This window comes from Prenolepis imparis, unplaced genomic scaffold (genome assembly GCF_030444845.1).
Source record: "Prenolepis imparis isolate NDT839.2.m4 unplaced genomic scaffold, iyPreImpa1.0 SCAF_8, whole genome shotgun sequence".
In the NCBI taxonomy this organism is placed as follows: Eukaryota; Metazoa; Arthropoda; class Insecta; order Hymenoptera; family Formicidae; genus Prenolepis; species Prenolepis imparis.
Genome location: NW_028141166.1, coordinates 1,225,385 through 1,238,272, shown reverse-complemented (window position 1 = coordinate 1,238,272; position 12,888 = coordinate 1,225,385).

The window sequence follows — 12,888 nt, the reverse complement described above, 5'->3', positions numbered from 1 at the left end:
CTAAAATAGGCATTTAGTAATTTTAAGACAGCATAATATCTAAGAATGTTATATGATATCAAGACTCATATCGTATACATACATTATCGCAGTTTATTAAAGAGAAAATAACTTTAAGAATACTGAAACAGCAACTTGCGTTATCAATGACATTTTTCATAGCATTGATGGAGATATTGCACAAAACACTATCATTTGCTATAGAGCAAAGTTGATGTACAACTGAAAATAAAAAATATAGTTACTTATCGGAACATTGTTAAAAATATATTTAATTGTGTTCAATAAATGAAGTCTGGAATCACGTACAGCAGGCATGTCAAACTCGTTTTGCATTACGGGCCACATGATCTATTTTGTATTAAGCTGAGGGCCGCATGTTTTCAATGTTCCTAGAATAAATAAAATACGATTTTTTAAATTATTATATTTAGTATATTCAATGTATATTATACATAGTCGCTTTATATTTATATCTTATGTTACTTTTTAAAATAAAAATATTTTATTTTTTATAATAAAAAAACAAAAATAGAAACTATAATAAAAAATATTTTACTTTTTTTTATAAAAAACAAAAATAGAAACTATAATGAAAAATAAACAAAATCACAATTTAATATTATTTTTTAGAAGATATTTGACATCGTTTTTCACAAAACAATTTTTTTGAAAAGATTTTCAAGAAGTTTCGGCGGGCCGCAGTTTTTTTGTTGGCGGGCCGCGTGTTTGACATGCCTGACGTACAGCAACGGCAAAATTCCTTCTAATCTTCAATAATATTATAACCTTTATAATCGTTGAAACAATGTTATATCCTTTTCTTTGTTGTAAAGGAATCAGAATAATAATATAAAAGATTACAACTAAAAAAAACTTGAAAGGAAATGTCGTAAAAAGTCGTAATTAAGACTCTATAAACATGTCGTAAACATATTTAAAATTGTGAAAGATTTTGTCACCTTGCGGCATATAATATTTGTAATTATGAATGATTTTGTCACCTTGCGGCATATAATATTTGTAATTATGAAAGATTTTGTCACCTTGCGGCATATATTATTGATTAGAAAAAGAGCCGTTAAAAACTCTCATCACCATAAGGCAAAGAAGAAGCAATGATAATGTGAGAGTATCACCTTGTGGCTAGCCTCTGGAAATTGGCTTGATGGAAGGTCTCAACTTATCAAAATTGTTTATTAAATCGGACTTAAGTCCCTATCCAATGATATGTTTGAAAGATTTGATTGCAATAAGCCTCAGTAAAGACACAAATCTAAGCGTTTATATGATGCGCACTATAACCTAGATATAAGACTGACAGATAAGCAAAATCTCAGAAGCCAGGCAACGAGACATTCTTCTTTTTACGAACACTATGAATTTATTATCTTCAAGTTTAATCGAAAGAATTGCTTTTCTAAACAAATTGCAATCTTGTTTTATTGCGAGTATTTGAATACAGTAAATAATACTCACTGACAATTGTAATATTTCCAATTGCTCGAATAACAATTTATTTCAGACGATAAATATGATCAATTTAATTTCTTTTGATACGTACTTTAACACTTAGATTTACATTACGAAAAGTTAGGAAATCTGTCATCACAAGGATGTGCAAGGCAAAGATGCAGAGTGATATGATATAATTCTTAATTATTAACGAACAGCCGCATACAAATAAAAGCAGAAATGTACTTGCTTCCAAAGTAATTTAGCACATATTTTTATGCTAACGCGCACGCGCGTTTTAAAAACATGTATATTTCAGCTCTTTGTTCAAAATATAAAAATTTCAAAAAAAAACTAACACGGGAAGTTAGGCAACCCGGAAATTCAAAAAATTTTGAAACTTGGTGTACAAGTATAGTAGTTGTTTATCCACAACAGAAACCTATTTTTTTTGTGCTGAATTTCGGTCTGAGGGGGTGAAACCACCCCTCATAAGTAGAATGGCTTTCTGCTTTTTCGATATATCTCGAAAATTATTCAAGATGTCAAAAAATGTTTTAGACAAAAGTTTTATAGTAAAAGCACCTCTATCTAACCACATTAATAAAACTTTGAAAAAAAATTTTAAGGAAAATTTTTTTCAAAAATTGTTGCACACAATTTTTTTTTCAAAATGTTATTAATGCGGTTAAATAGATGTGCTTTTACCTAAAACTTTTGTCTAAAACATATTTTTATATTTCGAATAATATTCGAGATATATCGAGAAAAGCGAAAAGCTCCTCAACATATGAGGGCAGTTTTTCCTTTTAATTTATTTACTTACTTCCCTACATGTGTAAAGTTTCTCATCATAAAAACAGCTCCATTTAATTACATTAATATAATTTTTCAAAGATAATGTTTTTAACAAAGGAAGTTAGACAACCCGAGAAATCAGAAAATTGTGAAACATGCAAAATAAAACTAATCAATCCTACAAGTAATCTAATTCATTAAAACTAATCAATGACGTATATGAATCATAACAACAACAACATAGATATATATAATATTATTAAACAATTTTGCAAACCGCACGAAAAATAAGATATTGCAATTCTTTTAACATTAAATGACGCAGAGTCACATTGATGCGTCGATAACTTTGTCGATCACTTTCCGATTTAAATGATGCGGACGTGTTTGACTCCTGACCACTAATATATATTGATAAGATAATCTTAAGGAAAAACAGTTTGTACTTATACATTGCATTCACTTTTTGTACATGCTTTGTTGTTTAATTATACTTTGGAAGAGTTATATTAGTACAAAACGACAGATAATGTCACGTCCGGCCGCTAAACATTTTTCATTTTCTTATGTTTCTCATACAAATAATTCTAAGTCCCCTAGCGCTGTTTGAAAAGCGCGCCAGCGACGGCCATGATGCCTAACTCCGCCTAGTGCCTAAACGTGGCGCTGCGTAGCGCCTAGGAACTTTCCCACCACGGCGAGCGCTCCCACTACGGCAAGCGTCCCCCACCATGGGCCGCCGCAACGCCGAGCCGCCGAAACGAAGGACCTCAGATCAGTCCCAAACTTAGTCAGTTCTAATCACGACTCCAACCAGAGCAGTTCTACTCCGAACGCTCTCTAACTCTAAATCCTAGTTCAAATTCTAACTCTAATTCTAAATCTAATAATAAGCTCTAACTCTAAGATTTGATTTTTTGTATTAAGTGCGTCTAGTGTTAACTTTACATAAATTGTGTGTTTTATATTAACAATTCTAATATTTATTTGAAAATACAACCTCATCTTTAACCTCACGCGTTTCTAGTTCTACATCTTATATTTATTCTCAAAATCTCTAATTCAGTTGTTTCTCCAGCGTGCACGTGTCGTATAATTACTTATTAAATAAACTATTATCGATTGAATTCTAGGCTGCGATTTAGAGAGGACGAACCGCTCATCGTCGCTAAACAATTCACTTCTTTTACTAAATTCTGGAACCTGTAGTGACTGTTTCGAGAGGACAACCCGCTCACAGTTATATACCGAAACAATAACGGACAGTGAGGACCGCCGCACGTCGATTTATTGTGAAAGTAACGCAGTCTCCAGATTGTTCTATATGATTTATAATGCCTAAGACACGCCATGCAGGAAGGAAGAATCAGCTTCGTCGCGCGTTATTACCACCCGGCAAAACCAAACGAATATTCAGCTATTATCGGCACAGATTATTACAACGATCCTGAATACGAGGCATTATTCACCAAATACGTGCTACTAAGAAAGTGGCCAGCGAAATTATCGCAAATCGACATCGAAAAACCTGAGTCCCCGCCAGTCGACATCCCAGAAAACGACTCCCGCAAATCCGGGTACCTCCAACGCAGAGCTGAAGCCTTGCACGAGCAATACGAGAAGCCACTCCAAAACATCGTGGAACTGCCACTCACCAACTACAAGCCCGACTAAAAAGTAAGTAAAAGAAATATCTCTCGTCAACTTATGATCCTTCGGTTTCACTTAAAAGTAACAATAACGTTCTACTTTAACTGTAAATGAACAACTTCTTCAACGGGCAAACCAAACTAAAATAGTACGTAGCTACAGAGTCATAAAAGTGAAACTCGGGTCATGATAGAAAAAAAGGTCAGTCATAAAAGTGAAACTCGGGTCCGATAGGAAAAAAAGGGTCAGTCATAAAAAAAAGACAAAGGAGCGATTTCTCTTTCCAAATTCTTTGGCCGGTTTCGCTTTTCGTGCTAGAGTAAGAGAACGAATATTTTCCAATATTAACAAGCTTTAATTGTTTAAACAATACATTACTCATGTGTCCGCGTAGTTTTTCCAACTATATTATTCCACCCTTTGAGGAGGAATACGAGACAATCGAGACTGTCGAGACGATTTATTGTCAACGTGCCACAGGGTACATTCATCTAGGTACGGACGCCGCGTTGTGCATACGTTGTTACTTCAAATTAAGTACAAGCGAAAAGTCTAATTGGGTAATTTCAGTAAAGCACCTCCTTATAATCGGCGAGTTGCCCACTGGAATAACGTGTTCCGTGTGTAAATTGAACAGATTGACACAAACTCGCGATCCACACCACCATTGTCTCATGTGTCAAATCGCGTATCTAAAGTATCTCGACGGAGAAGAAACTCCCTACACGAGCAGTGACGGCAATACAGTAGTGACCGTTTTCTACGCGATTAACAATTCGTTCGACAGGTACCCAGAATACCTCTAACTAAACAACGCAAATTCGTGTTTCCTATTCACTCTTGTATCTATCCGTTCTTGACGCGTGACCATACAATCGGATAGCCTCCGTCGCGGGCAATCCCCGGAAGTAAATCTCCGAAAAGCGACGTTGTCTTGCGCAATAGTCCGAGTACGTTGTTCGTGACAATATATTCCGCGAATTATACCCCGCGACTCCGCGCGGACGTAACAAAATTGGTGACAGTAGTGGGATAGATAAATCCGTACAATGGTTATCACGCGCAAGAATCCGGAAGAGAAGGGAGAAAAGGAAGGATCGAGTAAACTACTATCTGATTCCGAGTTAGCAGATATTCAAGCGAAATTAAAACAGAAGGAAGTCGACATTGCGGCAGCTGAACTTAGGTTAAAGGAACAGCAAGAAAGTTTAAATAATGAAGCTGCGTACTTAGTAGAACAAAGAAAGAAACAAGATAGAAGAGAGCACGATATCGAACTGCTCAAAAGCCAAATGAATAAGGATAGCTTCAGTCATAAGCAAGGGGTTAACTCTAGCGAAATGGATAATTTCAAAAGTGATATTTTGTCCGAGATAGAACAATTACGTAGGGAGTTCGGGCGACATCGGCGCTCAACTAGTCCGACACCGCGCCACTCCGGGCAACCCATGTTAGTACTCGATGAAACCGGACCAGTTAGAGAATCGACGTACAGATCCTCTCAACCACCAAAAGTATCCTTTCGCGAAGCCACGGAATCCGTGCCAAATTTTGACGGATATAATGTATCGTTAAGTCAATTTATCCGAGCATGTCGCCGCGCTAAGGAAATCGTGCCTCAGTCATCCGAACGGAATCTCACGAAACTGTTAATAAATAAACTTCGCGGACGCGCATACTACGCTGTCGAAGACGAATCTTGTGAAACCGTCACTCAACTAATCGACCTTTTAAACATCGCCTTCGGATCTGCGAAAATGATTGACCAATACCGCGAAGAGCTCAGTACGGTATATCTCAAACCGAACGAGCACATGTTAGATTACATAAGTCGCGTTAAGGACCTCCGTTCCGCTATCCTTGACGCAGAACGCAGAGAGATGGGATACCTCGACGAAGGGACTAAAACCGACGTAGATGAGCTTACCGCGCGCTCTTTTTGCGATGGCCTTCCGCTACAATATAGGTTACAAATGTACAGGCGCCTCTACGTCTTCCCCTTCGAGGCTTTTGCAAAAGCCAAGTCCCTCGCGAAACGAAAAGAGCTAGACAGAGAGCGATACAAAGCTCAAGACCGCCGTCAACCAGATAGGCCGCGATACGAATACGCTCAACGCTCAATTACCTATGCACCACCGCGCGATGGAAACCGCCCTAGAAGTTACCTCGCGAACGCTCCACCCCGTGACGCATATGTAAGACATGCTATTTCTCGAGAACCGGAAGGACGACGTGACAATAACGAGCGCAGGTCCCCTAATGCGAATTCAAACGCGAACGTCGCCCCTCCTCGGGATAGTCAGCCCACTAAACTGTGCCGGTATTGCAAACACCCAGGACATGAAATCGACGAATGCCGGAAAAGACAGTATAACAACTCACGTCAAGAGCAGGGAAACTTCCCCCGCCCCTCGAGGCCAACGGACGAACCTCGAGCGGGAACCTCTCGGGAAGCAGTCCGTCCGATAAGAACGATAGTCGCGGAACAGCAGGAAGAAGCACAAGGTTCGCAATGCTAATTCCCGACGACTTCTCCCACACACCCACTGTATCTATATGCGCAGATGGCTTATCGCAAGAAACAAGCTTTATGATAGACACTGGAGCCGCACCGAACCTTGTTAAGCAAAGCAAAGTACACCCCGAGACAAATATTGATTAAAATACTATCATATTCCTTAGTGGAATAACGAAAAGTAAAATTAAAACTCTCGGGTCGACCGACGTCGAATATTTAGGTCACAAGATTAAGTTGCATGTTGTCCGAGACGACTTTCCCATCTCACAGGGCGGAATCCTAGGATCTGACTTTTTACGCAACGCGACTAAAATTGATTACCTAAAACATTGCGTCGTATGGCAAGGATCACCAATTGCCTTTGTCAACAATGAAACCGTAACGATCCCGGCAAGGTCGCGCACCGTTCTCCCACTCCGCGTAAAAAACCCTAACGTACGCGAAGGTTATGTACAGCAGATTCACGTAAACGACAAAATCTACTTAGGAGATGCAGTCGTTACCAACCGTGAAGGAAAGGCGTATATGAGCGCAATAAACACGGGCGAAGAAGACTGTAAAATTACCTTACCGAGCATTGAGCTCCATGAGGTTGAAATATATTCTACATCCGGTCTTCAAAACCTTACTAACTCAAATTCCATATCTTGTTCTTCACAGAGTCATAAAAGCACCCTTCCGAACACCCACCCAATGTCTAAACGTCGTAAAAGTTTAGAGAGCGATATCTCGTCCCTAGGGCACGAAACGATCACTCCTAAACAAACAAGACATGTCGCAACATTAAACGGGAACAGCGTACAATCCCGTAACAAAGAAATACAGTCTTTGCTGCGACTCGAGCACTTAAACGAGGAAGAGACGGAACACGTCCATAACCTTATAAATAATCACGACGATCTGTTCCACCTTCCGTCCGATAAACTGCATTTCACTGACACTGTTTCACACACTATCCCGACGACCGACGATCTTCCGGTCCATACCAAACAATATAGATTTCCGCTTATACACAAGGAAGAGATTAACAAACAAATACAAGGCTTAATAGAAAACGACGTTATACAGCCGTTAGCTTCATCTTACAACTCCCCCTTGTGGATAGTGCCAAAGAAACCCGACTCCAAAGGTAATAAGCGCTGGCGGATGGTAATAGACTATCGCGCCCTGAACGAAAAGACAGTCGGCGACGCCTATCCCCTACCCAACATTGTGGAAATACTCGACCAACTAGGCAGCGTTAAATATTTCAGCGTGTTCGATCTCGCATCCGGATTTCACCAAATACCGATGCATGAGTCTCACGCGCTAAAGACCGCATTTTCAACGCCGCACGGGCATTACGAGTTTAAACGCATGCTGTTCGGACTAAAGAACGCACCCGCGACGTTCCAAAGACTCATGGACCAGGTATTGACCGGACTACAAGGAATAGAGCTATTTGTGTATCTAGACGATATCGTACTATACGCGAGCTCCTTACAAGAACACAACATTAAATTCAATAAATTAGCCGAAAGGTTGCGAGGAGCAAACTTAAGACTCCAGCCGGACAAATGCGAGTTCCTGAGAAAAGAGGTCGGCTACTTAGGCCACTTAATTAGTAGTGAAGGCGTAAAACCAGACCCTTCCAAAATAATCGCAGTCAAAGAATTCCCCAGACCCTAGCATGCGAAGAATATAAAACAGTTTTTGGGTCTGGCCGGTTATTATCGTAGATTCATCCACGGATTCTCTAAGATTGCACGACCTCTCACAGATCTTTTAAAGAAGGACGAACCATTTGTCTGGAAGGACGAACAGGAGATAGCTTTTACGCAACTCCGCGACGCGTTGTGTTCTAAACCCATCCTACAATACCCAGATTTCACGCGACTGTTCGTCGTGACAACCGACGCCTCAGGACACGCGATCGGAGGAGTCCTGAGCCAGGGAGACATCGGCAAAGATCTGCCCATCGCGTACACCTCGCGTTTACTAAACAACGCGGAAAAGAACTACTCCACAGTCGAGAAGGAGTTGTTAACTATCGTTTACTGCGTTAACTATTTTCGTCCTTATTTGTACGGACGTAAATTCACGTTAGTAACAGACCACAAGCCACTGGTATGGTTACACTCTGTAAAAGACCCCACCTCACGACTCGTCCGATGGCGACTGAAACTCGCAGAGTACGAATATTGCGTAGTATATAAGGCGGGGAAAATTAATAATAACGCCGACGCGCTCTCCCGAAATCCTATCCTACTTAACGCCTTACCTAAAAGAAACAAGACAATGCAAACGTTACCTTAGACACACGCGGGAACTCTCTAATTCGGAAGAATCGCTATATAACCCAAAAGGGGGGCGAATCGAAGAATCGCCGCGACAAGTAATATATGTAAATGATAATATAGACCCTTTATCGACTCCGCGATCCCTTAGCACGGACGAAGAAAATAACGAACCGAACGAAACAGACGAAACCAACACTGAAAGCGACGACTGCTCCGATTCTAACGACGAGGACCGCATATTTGATAATATAAATCAGTGCTGGGATTTACTTGCCATTTACGGCGAGATTTCGAGACGCATGCTTCTTGCCCCCCACTCCTCGCTCGCGCTATAGCAACGCAGCGCCGGCCGCTCGTAACTAAGGAGCGCGGCACATAGTCTCAGGAACGTGCGTATCAAACGTAATAGCACAATTAGCATTCTATGTTACGTCCGGGGGTGCAGTTGCGGCGTAAATTTTGCGAAATTTAAATCGCGACCTACGAACTCGAACTGCGGGGCGGACTACGTCGTATTTCGGAATTACTCCGGGGATACCCACGACGACAGGTATTTCCTTTATGGTCACGGTCGCGTTTTGGGAGAAAGGGAGCGTTTCGTATAGGTTCGATTACTGACGAATCAGTCCATGTATCCGCGGAATCGTTCGAGTGAATCGTTGACGGAGTGGAAAATAGTGATTACTGTATTACCATCCGAGTCGATACGGTAGGGTTCTTCACCACGGCGGTACAGAAGGTAAGCTCGTTGGCAATGATAACAAGGGTGGTCGATGTCACGTGTTTTCGACAGTCGGTAAAAATTGCAGACTGAGCAAACGACTCCGGTCGGTACGTCGCCGATAACGAGGAGATGCTTAGCGCAAGTTAACCACTCAGATTGCACGCCAATAGGTAAACGCATATGGCAATCCGTACAGAGAGCGGCACTTGTTTCCTTACTAATAAAACCGATTATCCGTTGGCAATACGGGAGGTTATTTAGGGTTTCTTCAATAGTTTCTTCCTCGGAATCATCCTCGGGGAGAAGCAAAGTGGTGGGGATGTCCAAGTGTGACGGTATTATTGGACACATAGGAGTTGATTGTTTAAACTAATGTTAGTTAAAATAAATAATTGCCATGAGGTCGATTTGAATGTTCTAACACGTTCACGAAGTTTCTAGATATTCTGGAAAGATTTAGAATTTTCCAAAGGGTTGACTGTAGGATACCTACTGCAGTTTTATGAGGGCCATAAACTGACCCTTGATAAAAAAAAGGTTTCGCACGATTTCTCTTTTTGGGAGATGAGAAAATTTAAGACGCGCAGAGAATATTCTGGAAACCACGTGGTAAGCTAATATTTCTAAAATTGCAAGAGAATTTATTAGTTATTATTGTTGAGTGATTCAAAAATGCGTAGACGTAGTTTCCGAAATAGATTCTTGTATTTCGCGGGTTCCCGGGCAGAAGGGAGGCTCGTGTTGTAAAGAAATATCTTGAGCACCTACCTTATTTAATTTCCAAGGAATGGACAACGACTGGATGGCGATGATCCGGGGTGCCCGCGTTGTAGAGGGTGTACAGGATGCCAGACCTTTCTGCAGATACCTTGTACGGCGTGGATCGTTGTCCGGGATGTCGTTCAATGGCACCTTGGAATTCTTGATTTCGATCGCGTGCAATTGAGTAGGCCACTCCCGTAATTTAACGTCCGCGTGATTATTATTATTATTATTAATGCTAAAAGGCACGGAGTCGCCGAACAATCTATCGTATTCCGCGTCGTTGTGATAGTCGATTCCAATGAAATTAGAGAGACCACGTGTTGATTCAGTGCGATGTAGTCGTGCTGTTATACGCCGTAGTTGATTCTTTCTTCCTGCACGGCGTGTTTTAGGCATTATAAAATTTAAACATTCTGAACGTCGTTTCGCTTCTGCAATAACTAACGTGCGGCGGTCCTCACTGTTCGTTGTTGCTTTCGGCGAGAGATTATGAGCGGTTCGTCCTCTCTGAATAATCACTACGAGGTTCAGGAAATATTTCTATGTTATAGAATAGTAATTTGTTAGGAATGAATTACTTGACGCGTGTTTTAGGCATTGTAAAATTTAAACATTCTGAACGTCGTTTCGCTTCTGCAATAACTAACGTGCGGCGGTCCTCACTGTTCGTTGTTGCTTTCGGCGAGAGATTATGAGCGGTTCGTCCTCTCTGAATAATCACTACGAGGTTCAGAAAATATTTCTATGTTATAGAATAATAATTTGTTAGGAATAGATTATTCGGCATGTGCAGGCGAGAGAATTCGAGATGCGTTTTAGAAATAATATAGGCTTGGAGATACACGAGGTTGGAACTAATTTAGAATGAATTTAGAATATATATATATATAACACTTTTATTCTAGTATAACACTACGAGTAATACAAAATATCTAAGTTAAATTTTAGAGTTAGAATCTTAAAGTTAGAATTAGTCTTAGAATTAGAATTAGAATCTTAGAGTTAGAATTTGAATTTTAGAATTCGGAGAGAGTCTTAAAGGTGACTGCTCTGCTTGACGGCGCGATTAGAACTGAGCTCCTCTGGGCTCGCTCTGAGGTCCTTCGGTTTTCGGCAGCTCGGTTGCGGCGGCCGAGAGTGGGGGAACTCTCTAGAGTAGGGAGTTGCTGTGGTAGGGAAGTTCCCAGGTGCTGCGGAGCGCCGCGCTCAGGCACTAGGCGGAGTTAGATGTCATGGCCGGCATTGGCGCGCATTTCAAACGGTGTTATAAGAACTTAGAATTATTTTGCATAGGAGTGAAAAATTTAAGTAGCCGGACGTGACACCTCCCCCCTTAGAAGAAAAAGTTGGACCATGTCTAACTTTTTCCAGTTCTATATCATAGTGGGTATAATTTTATTTATGCTTAATGTTAAGGTTAACACTTTCTTATTTCCTAGTGGTGAACGAGTCTATACCTCTTCGTTGAGGAGGTTGCGCAATTCTTTATAATTTACATGCGCTTCACTTTTCACTTTTTGTATTGGTGGGGAGTCTTCTTCTTGTGAGGGGGGGGCTAGGGGTGTTGATTCTTCCTGTACGGGTAGTGGTCCCAGTGGTGGTTGCTTCCTTTTGTTATTTTGTCCTCCGTCGGCCGGTCTTCCCATGTGTAATAATATGTTCGTGACTGATGTCCATACGGCTCCCAGGAGGTGTAGGCTCCATCCGTAAACGGAGTGAAGCGCGTAGCCATGGATCAGTGTGTCTATTATTAATTTGGCAAGTCGTGCGACGACAAAGATGCCCAGCACTCCGGCGCTGGCGGATCCGAAGCTTATGAAACCTTTCCATAAGCGTGCTCCCGTGTTTTCTGCTAGCTTGTCGAGTGTTTTCTCGTCTAGCAGGTTTAGCATGGATAGACTTCCTGTGGGGACTTCGTGTCCCATTGCTCCCCTGGCGATCGTGTTGAGCATTGAGGGTTTTTCCATCGGGAACATGATGTGGTCGCGCAGACGATCCAGGTCTTCGCTGGTGTAAATGCCGCTGGAGGCGAGCGAGTCAGGGCTTACGTATCTCCATGACGGCTTGGTCAACGGCTGGATTGTCGGAGGTGCGATTGACTCCACTGGTTTCGGTGTCAGTCGGTACCATATGTTGTGCACTTGGTACATCGCTGGTAGGAGTTCGTTGCAGTCCTTGAGTGTTCCAGATTTTGTGAGTATTTTTGATCTGGGTAGTAGGAAAAGGGATTTATTCTGGTGGGTGACGGGAAGCTCGTTGTAGCAATTGTCGACGGGTCGTACTCGGCATTCCACAGGTACGCATTTGATGAGGTGGATAACCTCGCCAGCTGTAATGGCGGTGTACCCTGGTGATTTTATAATTCTGTGCGCCATCTCGTCTGGTGCAATGCTTGCAAGGGAGAGAGCGTTGAGCAGGATTTGTCTCTCTAGGGCGCATTTCTGTTCCATTATGTCTCTGTATAGTTGTGATAGCTGTGTTCTGAGGTGTTTTTCTACGTAAATAAACTTGGAGTTTACGTACGAGAAAATATCAAGATTGTCGATTTTGATTTTTGAACGACCTTTGAACACGCGTCCTGGCTGCGTTTCGAGGACGCAGAGCTTGGGGTGCTCAGTTCGCAGGAGTTTATATCCACAGATGTTTGTCTCGGTTGTACTTGCCAGCGCGAACGTGGTATCTTGTGTCGTTACCGTGTA